The 13914-nt window shown below is 36.5% G+C and overlaps 15 non-coding genes across 15 annotated transcripts; all 15 read right to left on the reverse strand.

The window, feature by feature from the left end:
• Nucleotides 1–6598: 6598 nt before the first annotated feature.
• Nucleotides 6599–6717, reverse strand: LOC143921809 (5S ribosomal RNA). Its single transcript, XR_013261481.1, has one exon. It is a non-coding gene; the product is annotated as a 5S ribosomal RNA (ribosomal RNA).
• Nucleotides 6718–6796: 79 nt separating this feature from the next.
• Nucleotides 6797–6915, reverse strand: LOC143921810 (5S ribosomal RNA). Its single transcript, XR_013261482.1, has one exon. It is a non-coding gene; the product is annotated as a 5S ribosomal RNA (ribosomal RNA).
• Nucleotides 6916–6994: 79 nt separating this feature from the next.
• LOC143921811 (5S ribosomal RNA) lies at nt 6995–7113 on the reverse strand. Its single transcript, XR_013261483.1, has one exon. It is a non-coding gene; the product is annotated as a 5S ribosomal RNA (ribosomal RNA).
• Nucleotides 7114–7192: 79 nt separating this feature from the next.
• LOC143921812 (5S ribosomal RNA) lies at nt 7193–7311 on the reverse strand. Its single transcript, XR_013261484.1, has one exon. It is a non-coding gene; the product is annotated as a 5S ribosomal RNA (ribosomal RNA).
• Nucleotides 7312–11754: 4443 nt separating this feature from the next.
• On the reverse strand, nt 11755–11873 carry LOC143921813 (5S ribosomal RNA). Its single transcript, XR_013261485.1, has one exon. It is a non-coding gene; the product is annotated as a 5S ribosomal RNA (ribosomal RNA).
• A 79-nt stretch (nt 11874–11952) lies between these two features.
• Nucleotides 11953–12071, reverse strand: LOC143921815 (5S ribosomal RNA). Its single transcript, XR_013261487.1, has one exon. It is a non-coding gene; the product is annotated as a 5S ribosomal RNA (ribosomal RNA).
• Nucleotides 12072–12150: 79 nt separating this feature from the next.
• Nucleotides 12151–12269, reverse strand: LOC143921816 (5S ribosomal RNA). The gene has a single exon (XR_013261488.1). It is a non-coding gene; the product is annotated as a 5S ribosomal RNA (ribosomal RNA).
• Nucleotides 12270–12348: 79 nt separating this feature from the next.
• LOC143921782 (5S ribosomal RNA) lies at nt 12349–12467 on the reverse strand. The gene has a single exon (XR_013261455.1). It is a non-coding gene; the product is annotated as a 5S ribosomal RNA (ribosomal RNA).
• Nucleotides 12468–12546: 79 nt separating this feature from the next.
• On the reverse strand, nt 12547–12665 carry LOC143921803 (5S ribosomal RNA). The gene has a single exon (XR_013261475.1). It is a non-coding gene; the product is annotated as a 5S ribosomal RNA (ribosomal RNA).
• A 79-nt stretch (nt 12666–12744) lies between these two features.
• Nucleotides 12745–12863, reverse strand: LOC143921817 (5S ribosomal RNA). Its single transcript, XR_013261489.1, has one exon. It is a non-coding gene; the product is annotated as a 5S ribosomal RNA (ribosomal RNA).
• Nucleotides 12864–12942: 79 nt separating this feature from the next.
• On the reverse strand, nt 12943–13061 carry LOC143921818 (5S ribosomal RNA). The gene has a single exon (XR_013261490.1). It is a non-coding gene; the product is annotated as a 5S ribosomal RNA (ribosomal RNA).
• Nucleotides 13062–13140: 79 nt separating this feature from the next.
• Nucleotides 13141–13259, reverse strand: LOC143921819 (5S ribosomal RNA). Its single transcript, XR_013261491.1, has one exon. It is a non-coding gene; the product is annotated as a 5S ribosomal RNA (ribosomal RNA).
• A 79-nt stretch (nt 13260–13338) lies between these two features.
• On the reverse strand, nt 13339–13457 carry LOC143921839 (5S ribosomal RNA). The gene has a single exon (XR_013261511.1). It is a non-coding gene; the product is annotated as a 5S ribosomal RNA (ribosomal RNA).
• Nucleotides 13458–13536: 79 nt separating this feature from the next.
• Nucleotides 13537–13655, reverse strand: LOC143921820 (5S ribosomal RNA). Its single transcript, XR_013261492.1, has one exon. It is a non-coding gene; the product is annotated as a 5S ribosomal RNA (ribosomal RNA).
• A 79-nt stretch (nt 13656–13734) lies between these two features.
• Nucleotides 13735–13853, reverse strand: LOC143921841 (5S ribosomal RNA). The gene has a single exon (XR_013261512.1). It is a non-coding gene; the product is annotated as a 5S ribosomal RNA (ribosomal RNA).
• Nucleotides 13854–13914: the final 61 nt, after the last annotated feature.

Here is a 13914-nt window from a genome sequence, read left to right on the forward strand (position 1 = left end):
ATACTGGTGAATTATGGACCAGATACAAGCGGGAGACGATGAGGAAGATAAAGGTACAATACAACAACTGTTACCGTGCTCTTTTCGGGTTACCTAGGAGCTGTAGCGCGTCGCAAATGTTTGTAGAAGGGCATGTGCCTCATTTTGAAGCCATTCTCAGGATGAGAGCGGCCTCTCTACGTCTTCGTATATTTTTGTCGCCTAATTGTCTTCTTGCTGCTGCATCTTCTCATTTGCATTCTTCATTGTATGTTCGATGGATGGAACTGCTACACCGACCGCCTTGAATAGACATAAAATTATTATTATTTATTATTATTAGACTTATTTATTATTATTTATTTATTATAATTATTATTATTATTATTTATTATTATTATTATTTATTATTATTATTATTTATTATTATTATTATTTATTATCAGTAATATTTATATATTTACTTATGTATTTATTTATTTATTTTTTGTTTACTATTTTTCAATACTTTTTTTTTTTATTATCTATATATTATTTATATGGGCGTTAGGGATTGCACTATTCTCCTCATCGTCTGGAATAAAAGCTATTATTATTATTATTATTATTATTATTATTATTATATATATATATATATATATATATTTTTTTGTTTTTTTTTTATTTATATATATATATAAATAAAAATATATATATTTCCTTAAAAATATTAATGGTTATTTGAGGGATTTTTTTTATATAGGGTGTGAGGACTATTTTTTAGCGGAACGTCGCGTTTTGAGTCCTGGGAAATATGGTCTCTCTAATTTTATTGGAAAAATGAACTGTGAAAACTCCGACGAACAACATTTGATCAGAAATCCCCACGAATTCTCGAAACACAAACAATTCGATCGCGTTCGAAATAACGAAATGTATTTCATACAAAGCAAACAATGGCACACGCGTTGCAAACGACGCGATTACCATTAAATTCGCCACAACTGAAACCATTAAAATTCCCATGGCGTGTGTGTGATTAGGTGGCGTCCCATCGACTTTTCAACGATGCTTAAATACGCCAACGAGGGTGCAGAATAGGGCTGCCACAAACACCTGCACCACTCTACTCGCATTGGTCCCTATTTGTGACAGCCCTGACATTTCGATCTGCATATCCTCGTGGGCGCTTTGCTACCCAACGTTTCCCACGCACCCCCACCACATATGTATAATATTTAACGTGGGGTACGCGCGCCACAGTTTCCCAGTGGCTCTCCCACTGTCACAAAAGCGTATATAGGGAGGGAGAGGGAATCCTCCACCTCTTTAAAATACATTCAAATGCGAATAATGGACACCTCTCCAACCCTTCAATCCTATACACATGTATAGGTAGATGTTTCAAAACTATAACGAGGATTGACATATGTATGATGCAAACGAAGGTTACTTTTTTTTAATAAGGATCATTTGAATGTATTGGCAAACAAGACAATTTGACGCTGTGGAATGCCACCTACATATATTTTTGATTTTAAAATGATATTTTAATTAGTGAGCGGACCGGAAGCCTGCCGTTCATTGTTAATTGTTCGCTGTACTTTGTCCAATTTTATTTAGAACCTTTTTTTTGCACTCTAGCTTTGTAAATAGACCCAAAACGCCCTGATTCCTGGAAAAAGCACGCTTCCTATCCGCCCTTTAATTTTAATGGCCAGTGATCCGGTGATCATTATTTATTTTACACCTTACTCTTCTTGTTAGTATTATCTTAGTTTAATGTATACAGCATAATCAGAAAAAAGCTCAAAAATCTATTGACAATAATTATTATAAACGTTCATATTGCATTCGGGGACTATTAAAATGCGCATTTCATAAAATGTGTGTGAATTCAAAAAATATATTGTATCATTTAAATATATAAATTTACAATTTAAAAATAATTTCTCATATATTAAACAAACAGTAGCAGAAATAAATTATAATAAAATTATAAAAAAATATTATTCATTTGTAAAAATATTTTTCATTTTAAATAAAATATTATTCATTTTATTAATTATTCATTTTTTTATCTTGTATTTATCTTTTTCATTTGTTTATCTTTGTAAATTTCCATTTCTTCTTCTATTCTATTTTATAACCTTTTTCCAATATTTTAACACTTTATTTTAGTTATGCAATGTGCTATTTAGTCATGTTATAGCTTTTATTCTTTTCTTTATCTTTTTTTTATTTATCTTTTTCTTTTATTGGACTCAGATGTTATAAAAATTATATATTTACTATTTGTTTTTATACATGTCTACATCTTGTTTTCAATTTTGTGATTTCAATGATTTCAATGATTTTTCAATAAATAAAATAAAAAAAAATAATAATAAAAGAATACATAAAATGTCTTATGTTCCTTTAATATAATATTTTTACACTTAAAAAAATAAAATAAGCAATTAGACTAAAAACCTCAAATGAATAAATAAAAAAGTACTTGAACGTTTGAAAAATTACAAATCCATTGTTTTAATAAGTTAAGCATTCTAAAATCTAATAAGTTACTTTCACAACAGAAAAAATATAAAGCGACCTAAAATGAACGAAATGCGCATTAAAGCTGAGCATTAAAGATCGGTAACCGCCCAAATTGGCCTACTCTGAAGAATGTAATAATTTGTTAATAATTTAATAATTTGTTCATTAAACTGCAAATTTGTTATAAAAAAAAAGTATTTAAGAGAAATATATATTTATTAAATGTGCAAAATATTTTATTCTAACGCGCAAATGATTCGTTATAATGAGCATTTTTTTAGTGCACCGTTAAATCGTACCCATTACAATTTATACATGTTTATTATTTTTGATACCTTATGCATATTATTTATAGTCTAAAAAAATTGTGTTTAGGTAATCTGTGATTATAACTGAAGGATGAAAACATCTTATTTTAATCATCAGAGATTGACGGAAAAATTCTTTTGCCCACAAAAAATAGTTCACTATTGTCAATTACTATTGTCCTACAAAGCAAGAGCAATAAAAAGGCTTACAATAGTAATTGATAAAAGTCAACCATTTTTTGTGGGCAAAAGAAACTTGTCCGACGATCTCTGGAAATCATAGAAACTCTTCCCAAGAGTATTTGTTTTGCTATTGTTGGTTCTGTAGTAGAATCGGAAGCGGGTCTTAACTTTTTAGTGATGTTGTCAGTTGATTCCGAAATGCCGTTTATCAATCCAGCCAATTGATTATTTGCTCAAAAACGTCAGAACACACAGTCAGGATCTGGCAGCATATGACTTTCATCTCTTTTTTTTTTTAATTAAAGAAATTTTTAATACAAACATCCATCAAACCGAATCAAACAACTGGTGGCAGAATTCTTTGATTATCGTAAAACTCATCTCATGATTTATTTTTTGACGATACAAACATTCTGCAAATACATATATAAGTACTTTCTAAAATATGGCATGCGAAATTATAAATACATACGTATATTCGATAGACATATTAACTGATAAGTAATGCGCTCTTTGTGAAAATATTGAGTTCTTCTCATGTATACGCCTTTGTGCTGTACTCACTAAATCTCTACACACATTACACGCTTGGGGATTTCCCTTTATACAAATACTCAAATCCTGCTACACCCTACCAAACAGAACGATATTCCATTCATAATTTAATAACCTACGTAGTCTCTATACATACATGTATATAGATTATATTGTATAATTTTTGCTTGATGCAGAAAGATTTAGCTTGATGCAGAAAGAGTGAATTTGAAAAAAAAAATGTATATTATTCAATCTTAGGCTTCGGCGAATTTTATTTAGAATCTGATCCCAATATACATACATATGTAAATCATATGTAGGTTTTATATTAATTTTTTGTATTGCTAATTATTTTATTTATTTAAAATTAAAATCCCCATAGCTCTCCTGTGTGCCCTACGTAAAGAGCGTGTTCCTGTAGTGGATGCAAAAATCCCAAAATCCCCTGATAGTTATTTGATATGATTTATTCATACGAAGACAAAATACTTGTATTATGGCGAACGAACGCGTGACGAGCTATCGCACAAATAGACTCTTCGATCAGTGGCAAACCATTTTTATTTTCAATTTTCAAAAATTAATTACATCTCTTGGAACCTTGGAAGCGACGCGTATATTTTATAGATTTTAAGAAAAAAAAAAAATATATTATATATGCTGACAAATAAAATTTTCCCTTTATTAATTATTCACTATTCGTAAGTGCATTTTACTTTGAGGCGTTTGGGTGTTAAGCCCAAGTTAAGACACTTCTTTAACGTAAGTAAATACACACTTAACCTATACGCTATACAAATCCATAGTTTTTTTTTAAATTTGGTCCACTAAATGTTGAATACTAATGTATGTAATGGTTCTCAAACTCAAACCGTAGACGGATATTGAAAAGGCTCGGAGCCCGGGATTTAAGAGCTCCTTTACAAAAACGTCCGACCAAGCTGGTCATTTATAGTCATAAACCGGGACCCCCCCCCCCCAAAATCAACAATATTAGACCACTTGGTTTTTTCCTCTCCCCGAGATTTGGGCTGCCATGTAGCTTCTATTTAATTTTTAATTTATATTACTTTGCGAAAGTATAACTACCCATTATTTTTCTACAGCTATTTTTCCATTCCAATTTGGGGATTGTAATTCTCTTTTTAATATATATTTTTAATGCAACAAATTGATTGAACAAAAATGTGTCAATTTTATAATATTTTTCGTATTTAAATATTCAACTGTTTTTTTTCAATATCTATTCTGATATTTTTTCAAAGCTCATCCAGGAAAACACACTATTTTTTTAATGTTATTTCTTGTTCATTGTTTCAAATAATCTGTCAATGATTCATAAAACTTTGCAACTTATTTATTATATTAAATCCATTAATTTGTCCCCTTGAAATTGCTTAAAAAGTATGCATAGTAGAAAAATTTGAAATATGGGACTTTTGGGCGTCCCGAAAGTTTATTTCGGGACACTGGGACACGAAGCTTAAAACCGGTGACAAACCCGATTAATCGGGGCTCCTGGCAACCCTAGTCATGTATGCTTGCCCGCTATGCAAATCCACATTTTTTCAATATATGTACATACATAGAACCAAAAAATTTGGTATACTATATCACAAAGCATCACAATTTTTTTTAAATTATTGAAAAACTACGCATTTTGTGCGTTGTATCGATTAAGATCGATTTAATTAAATCGAATGTATTTCCAAACGCTTTATTTGTTGCTAATAAACACAAACATCTATACGTACAATATTTATGTGCAGACATCGTCAACATTTGCGGTTGCGGACGCAACAGGCGGCCACAAGCCGCTTATTGTGCGACGACACATTAAAATCGCATTTATAATTCATACACCAACCCCATGCCAAACCCCATAGCCCTATGTCGACGTTTAAAACCACTAGTACCATTACTGGTACACGTCGGTCGCAATCTCCATCAATGATGTAACGACGTTACATGCCTGTGATTCAACAACGGCCACTAATGCTTTAACACTTTAAGCTGGACGAACCGAATCTGTGAACAGAATAATAAGAAATATATTGTCTACCACAAAGGGTTAAAAATTCTGAAGAAAATTCAATTATATTCATTTAATTGTACACGTTTATGTATGTATATGCTTATTTGTATATAGCCAGCAGTATGGCTTAATTGTAGCGTGTTAAGCACCAAGTGATCGGTGGGTTCGATCCGCCGTACTGCTGGTTAGATTAGGGGGTATGTGTGACTCCAAATCGATCGTTTCTTATCAGACTTTGCCAATTTTATCTCATCATTGTTGAAACAGTTGGCAAAATTGGCAAAAAATCATCTTTCCTGTTGTCACAAATCTTCTGTATTTATTGTGTGTATAATTTTTAAAAATATGTATAAAAATCTAAATCCATAGATGTCTCAATGGATTAATTCTGTAATTAATTATTTATTTAATTGTTATTTGGTGCTCTTCAGCTTCTGGAAATACAACGTATTGGGGTCTTCCTGTCAAGCCTTACTGGTATATATCTATGAAAAATAAAAATAATAAAAAAATGTATATATACATTTATTTATATTTTAAGTTAAACATTTTTCGATTTAAGTTAAACATTTTTCGAATTTTATTTTATTTTAGTTTAACAAACATATATCACAGTTTCTTCACAGGTTATCCCAATATGACACTGTGGCCAGACAATTAAATACAATGAACACAAATTTAAATATTTCATCTTAATAATGCACTCATTGGGGCTATAGTATATAAAAGGGCATATATAATTGAACTTTGAAGTAAACTTAACTTAAATTTGGCCACTTTACACTTAAAATTAGATACCTTTTAATCTTGAATACATTCAAATTAAGTTGAATATGTTTTTCTGAATGTGAAAATAGTTATAATTAAAGTTAATTAGCGTCCGTCCATAAATAAAAAGTAAAGTAATTTGGTCTATGTGTGATTTCATAATATAAATAAAACATAATTTTGTATCGCATTTTAGGTCGCACTAGGTATAGAACATTTCGGGGAATAAAATCGCATGGGGTCAAAAAATGACACGAGCAAAAGAAAGGAGGGCCAACGGCACGCGGTGTTCCCAAGCGGTCACCCATCCAAGTACTGACCGCGCCCAATGTTGCTTAACTTCGGTGATCGGACGAGAACCGGTGTATTCAACGTGGTATGGTCGTTGGCAAGAGTCGCGCTAGGCATGGAGAATTTCAGGAAATAAAATCGCACGGGGCCAAAAAATGGCACGAGCAAAAGAAAGGAGGGCCAACGGCACGCGGTGTTCCCAAGCGGTCACCCATCCAAGTACTGACCGCGCCCAATGTTGCTTAACTTCGGTGATCGGACGAGAACCGGTGTATTCAACGTGGTATGGTCGTTGGCAAGAGTCGCGCTAGGCATGGAGAATTTCAGGAAATAAAATCGCACGGGGCCAAAAAATGGCACGAGCAAAAGAAAGGAGGGCCAACGGCACGCGGTGTTCCCAAGCGGTCACCCATCCAAGTACTGACCGCGCCCAATGTTGCTTAACTTCGGTGATCGGACGAGAACCGGTGTATTCAACGTGGTATGGTCGTTGGCAAGAGTCGCGCTAGGCATGGAGAATTTCAGGAAATAAAATCGCACGGGGCCAAAAAATGGCACGAGCAAAAGAAAGAAGGGCCAACGGCACGCGGTGTTCCCAAGCGGTCACCCATCCAAGTACTGACCGCGCCCAATGTTGCTTAACTTCGGTGATCGGACGAGAACCGGTGTATTCAACGTGGTATGGTCGTTGGCAAGAGTCGCGCTAGGCATGGAGAATTTCAGGAAATAAAATCGCACGGGGCCAAAAAATGGCACGAGCAAAAGAAATGAGGGCCAACGATTAAAAAAATATTAAATATATTTCACTAGTGTTGGGCCCGTTGATTTCAACGGGTGGTTCCGAAAAATAATTGAAACTCGAATAAAAATAAAGTTAAAGATATTGAACCGACTGGTTTCGGTAAGAAATTGATGCACGAATTAGACATTACGAATTTCAAATTACGAAATGATTACGAATTACGTTTAATTAATTAGTTCATAGAAATGGTTAAGGTAAGCCTTAAAACCAGGGCTGTGGAGTCGCGATGTTTTGGCCGGAGTCGGAGTTTTTTGGCCGGAGTCGTGAAAAATGATTGACTCCGACCATTTTTTCAATACTTAATGATTCAGCGAGTTATTGAACTTAAATTATACCTCGAGAACATGGCCAATCCGAACGTCACCATGACTGAAATGCAATGGATAGAAGTAGAGGAACTTGAAGTCTTGCTTCGTCATCCTTATTGCAAGCAGAAGACTTGACTCCTGGTGAATTTTGGAGTCAAGTTTGAATGGAAGAGCATTATTTTCAGTTTGTCTAAAATTCAGAATAATACTATTGCTGATGGAATAAAAAACGTCATGCTATGCAGAGAAAAACATTTGGCTGGGATCTATGTTGTTGACCCCATGTTTCGATCCATATTGACGGAAGAACAAATAAATACAGCTTAGAACGCTCTGTTTGAATTAACGATTCGTATGAAAGGTCTTCGAGTGGGAAACCTCAGGCATCAGGCACCTTTGATCAATCAATACTTGAATTATCATCATCTTCATCCGACACTGCTGAATCAGAAGACGATTTTAAATAATAAAGTTTGATCTTGTTTTAATTTTTATGCCTATAACATGAAAAATATTTGAAATGGTAGGAAAACAACCTAATAAAATTTAAAATTTTTGAGTCGGGGTCGGAGTCTGAGTCGTGTCGTTGGTAAATATCGGAATCGGAGTCGGAGTCGAAGTCGTGATTTTTTTTAACGACTCCACAGCCCTGCTCAAAACTGAAACTTTTTGCTCAAAGCCGACATAAATATATGGAATCATAAAACCCTCAAATTGAAAAAAATTTTGAATTCCTTCATTTTCATGTGCTACATGAAAATAACCCTGAAGTAGTAGAGACAGTTTCCTTCGACGGAATTTAAATGTAAAGCATTTTACTTCGGCCATAATTATTTAATTTAATTTGTTTCAATACTTACAAAAGGGTATGAAAATTTGGATTTTTCACCAGAGGGAACGCTACATTTTTAGATTTCACGAAAGGGAGCGGCGTTCCCATACGCTCCCGCCCATTTCGAGCCCTGATTATGCTTCAACATAATTGTATATTGAAATGTATTAGCTTGTACGTTTTGTAATTAAATTTCAATGCACATTTACATACATATGCATACGTATAATATATGATATTGTACATAGATATAGGGTGATTCTTCCCCATATTGGAATCGAATGTAGTAAAAAGCATATGCGTGCACATAGACACATACACAGTAAATAAATTCCCTCGTCGACGTCATCCGATCAGCTTTCAGGCACGCCAGTGAAAGGTGAAAAAGAAGAAAAGCTTCCGGTGATTCATCCTATTACATGTGAAAAGAATGCGCCGACCCATTCGATCGGAAAATCCTTAACATAATACTTCCCCGATCCATCTTTGCGACGGAAAATATATACATATACTCGGCAAAGGTTTTCAATACGCCCTCTTGGGCTCCATTCACCGGAGAATACCCCATGAATAGTAATTGAACTACGTCTAATTTGCAATTTTTCTACAGCTACGATTTATGAGGATGTTTGTAGAAAGATCGGAAAGATGTGTACATACATTTTTATTTTATTTTATTTTACATAGATATACACAGTGATGTAGTGCTAAATAAAAAAGAACCAGGTCAGTGTTTATTTTTTGTGACCCCCCCCCCTCCGCCTTTTTCCTTACTAAAAAAAATTGTATCCATATATAGGTAGTTGAAATATTTATAAAAAAAATCAAATAATAATTAACAAATATTCTTACTTGTTGAAATTATGATGTATTAATTTTATATTTTATAAAAACTTCCATAATGCACTCTCTTCAAAATCTTTGATTTTGCAAAACCCGTGTTTGTGTGTCAACAGCAACATTTGCTTTTAGCAATGCTAAAACAATGTACACATGTATACTAAAAACTATCAAATTTTAACATGTGAATTTAGATATGACTATTCATTTAAGCTGAGTTCCCTTTTATCTATCCTCAAGTGCGTATGGTCAATAGTTCAAAGCATGTTTTCTTTCAAAGTTTTGGGTGATTTTAGATAAAAAATCCAATAAAGTTCATTAAACGTCTTTTAAGTTTTGAATGTGCTCAGATTACTATTCAATTGTGGTCATCGAGTGTTAGAACGAGAGTCTGCTCACAATATTTGGAATACAAAATTTTATATGAAATTTTAGTAAAAATATTTTTTAATTGTACTCGAAAAACAATGTTTATATCAATCAAAATGCCAGGGCGGCGACCTGGCTCAAAAAGAAGTACCAGGTCGACGACTTGGCCCGACTACACCACTGGATATACACCAGGAAGGCCTAACCGGTAGACCCCAATGCGCCTTCCTAGACAATTAATTACAAACATTGCAGCATTGTTATTACATAAATCACTGTATTTCGAGAGGCTGAAGAACACAAAATTTATTTATTTATTTATTAATCCATAGAGACATCTATGGATTTATATTTGTACATAAATTTTAACATATTGTACATAAATCAAATTCAGATACTTGTGACATAGCGGGTAGGATGATTTTTGTCAATTTGATGAGGAACGTTTCAACAAAGAAATCTGATAAATTGAGTAACAAATATCCAAGTGTGACCAGCAGTATTAAAGATTAGCACCGGGTTTGAACCCAGTAGCCTCTCGGTGCTAAAAATAAATGCAACCACCGAGCTATACTGCTGGCTATATACGTATTCAAATGTAAAACGACTGCAGATGTAGACAATCGGTTAGACCAAACTTGTAATTCTCTAAGGGTATTGTTTTTTACAAACCAAAAACCAAAACGATGAACAACAAAACACCAAAACGATGATCATTCAAAAAGACGAGGCTCACATCTTATATATAAAACCGAAACGGCGGCTGAAATTCGTTTCCGATTGGCTGGCGTCAAAGTCGTTTCTGATTGGCTGGATTGATCAAAGTCGTTTGTGATTGGTCGGTCGTTAAATAATATTAATTTTTTCGATTCATATAAATTTAATAAAAAAACGAATGAAGATTTTTCTTCATGGTTCTGCGGTATTCTCACTACTAGACTGCATTTCTATTTCAAGTTACTTTTATTATATCCGTGCTAAAACGGAAGAGATCGTCAAAATTGGAACTGAGCGAAGCCGGGTAGCATCACTAATATTATATTCATATATTTACAATTCCGAATAACAATTTATTTATATTATAAACAATATTGTTTTGTATTACAAATAGTATCATGTTTTGTAATGATGTAATGCAAAATGGAAAGCATAAGCGATTGATTTGAGTTTCAATGTATGTATGTAATATAGGTTTTAGAATTTTGTCGATTAGCTCTATGTATGAAAAGACTTGCTTTTAATATGATGTATGTACATAAAAAAAAATGATTTCAATATCATTGTTATAAAGCATGCAATTCGTGCCTATAATATATTATTTTTCTTATTATTCGAGATGGGAATACGATAAATTCCATAGAAGATAAATGTACCGGTACATATAAAGCGCATAATCGCATTAGCGTTCTTCATTATAGGCAATATCAGACATCATACAATTTTCCATACGATTTCACTCGGTCTCTATTTGAAAACATATTATGATCCTTCGGGATAATATTATTAAAGGCGATGAGGGGAGGATTGTAATACAATAGGCACAAGGAATTATCAGATTATCGCTTTTCTGCGAATTTTATATATCTTGAAAAGAAAATGTGTATATACATACATATGTATGTATACTTATGCTTGTGAATGTGTACATATACATATATGTATGTGTATTCTTGTTGAATTTCAGTTCATCTTTTTCTAATTCTGAAAGTGGGCAGCCCCTCACTATGTAGAGCGAAGCAAAAGGCGATAAATTGTGTTTGGAGAATAAATGACATCAGAAGTGGAAGAACGGGTGGAAGAAAGTGCCTGTAGGTCGAAACGTTCATTATTTGCCGGAATAAAGAGGGTCCCATTCCTCTAATCGCGTTTCACTTATACGGCATATATAAAATATAAAAATCACTTTTGGGGTTCCCTAACATCTCTTGGTAAAGTCGGTAGTACAGATCGCAATAAAAGGAAAAGTTTGAAGCAAAAATAAAGGGGGCCAACGGCACGCGGTGTTCCCAAGCGGTCACCCATCCAAGTACTGACCGCGCCCAATGTTGCTTAACTTCGGTGATCGGACGAGAACCGGTGTATTCAACGTGGTATGGTCGTTGGCAAGAGTCGCGCTAGGCATGGAGAATTTCAGGAAATAAAATCGCACGGGGCCAAAAAATGGCACGAGCAAAAGAAATGAGGGCCAACGGCACGCGGTGTTCCCAAGCGGTCACCCATCCAAGTACTGACCGCGCCCAATGTTGCTTAACTTCGGTGATCGGACGAGAACCGGTGTATTCAACGTGGTATGGTCGTTGGCAAGGGTCGCACTAAGCATGGAGAATTTCAGGAAGTAAAATCGCACGGGGCCAAAAAATGGCACGGGCAAAAGAAAGGAGGGCCAACGGCACGCGGTGTTCCCAAGCGGTCACCCATCCAAGTACTGACCGCGCCCAATGTTGCTTAACTTCGGTGATCGGACGAGAACCGGTGTATTCAACGTGGTATGGTCGTTGGCAAGGGTCGCACTAGGCATGGAGCATTTCAGGAAATAAAATCGCACGGGGCCAAAAAATGGCACGGGCAAAAGAAAGGAGGGCCAACGGCACGCGGTGTTCCCAAGCGGTCACCCATCCAAGTACTAACCGCGCCCAATGTTGCTTAACTTCGGTGATCGGACGAGAACCGGTGTATTCAACGTGGTATGGTCGTTGGCAAGGGTCGCACTAGGCATGGAGCATTTCAGGAAATAAAATCGCACGGGGCCAAAAAATGGCACGGGCAAAAGAAAGGAGGGCCAACGGCACGCGGTGTTCCCAAGCGGTCACCCATCCAAGTACTAACCGCGCCCAATGTTGCTTAACTTCGGTGATCGGACGAGAACCGGTGTATTCAACGTGGTATGGTCGTTGGCAAGGGTCGCACTAGGCATGGAGCATTTCAGGAAATAAAATCGCACAGGGCCAAAAAATGGCACGGGCAAAAGAAAGGAGGGCCAACGGCACGCGGTGTTCCCAAGCGGTCACCCATCCAAGTACTGACCGCGCCCAATGTTGCTTAACTTCGGTGATCGGACGAGAACCGGTGTATTCAACGTGGTATGGTCGTTGGCAAGGGTCGCACTAGGCATGGAGCATTTCAGGAAATAAAATCGCACGGGGCCAAAAAATGGCACGGGCAAAAGAAAAGAGGGCCAACGGCACGCGGTGTTCCCAAGCGGTCACCCATCCAAGTACTGACCGCGCCCAATGTTGCTTAACTTCGGTGATCGGACGAGAACCGGTGTATTCAACGTGGTATGGTCGTTGGCAAGGGTCGCACTAGGCATGGAGCATTTCAGGAAATAAAATCGCACGGGGCCAAAAAATGGCACGGGCAAAAGAAAGGAGGGCCAACGGCACGCGGTGTTCCCAAGCGGTCACCCATCCAAGTACTGACCGCGCCCAATGTTGCTTAACTTCGGTGATCGGACGAGAACCGGTGTATTCAACGTGGTATGGTCGTTGGCAAGGGTCGCACTAGGCATGGAGCATTTCAGGAAATAAAATCGCACGGGGCCAAAAAATGGCACGGGCAAAAGAAAGGAGGGCCAACGGCACGCGGTGTTCCCAAGCGGTCACCCATCCAAGTACTGACCGCGCCCAATGTTGCTTAACTTCGGTGATCGGACGAGAACCGGTATATTCAACGTGGTATGGTCGTTGGCAAGGGTCGCACTAGACATGGAGCATTTCAGGAAATAAAATCGCACGGGGCCAAAAAATGGCACGGGCAAAAGAAAGGAGGGCCAACGGCACGCGGTGTTCCCAAGCGGTCACCCATCCAAGTACTGACCGCGCCCAATGTTGCTTAACTTCGGTGATCGGACGAGAACCGGTGTATTCAACGTGGTATGGTCGTTGGCAAGGGTCGCACTAGGCATGGAGCATTTCAGGAAATAAAATCGCACGGGGCCAAAAAATGGCACGGGCAAAAGAAAGGAGGGCCAACGGCACGCGGTGTTCCCAAGCGGTCACCCATCCAAGTACTGACCGCGCCCAATGTTGCTTAACTTCGGTGATCGGACGAGAACCGGTATATTCAACGTGGTATGGTCGTTGGCAAGGGTCGCACTAGGCATGGAGCATTTCAGGAAATAAAATCGCACGGGGCCAAAAAATGGC

This window comes from Arctopsyche grandis, chromosome 13, assembly GCF_051622035.1.
Source record: "Arctopsyche grandis isolate Sample6627 chromosome 13, ASM5162203v2, whole genome shotgun sequence".
Classification (NCBI taxonomy): domain Eukaryota; kingdom Metazoa; phylum Arthropoda; class Insecta; order Trichoptera; family Hydropsychidae; genus Arctopsyche; species Arctopsyche grandis.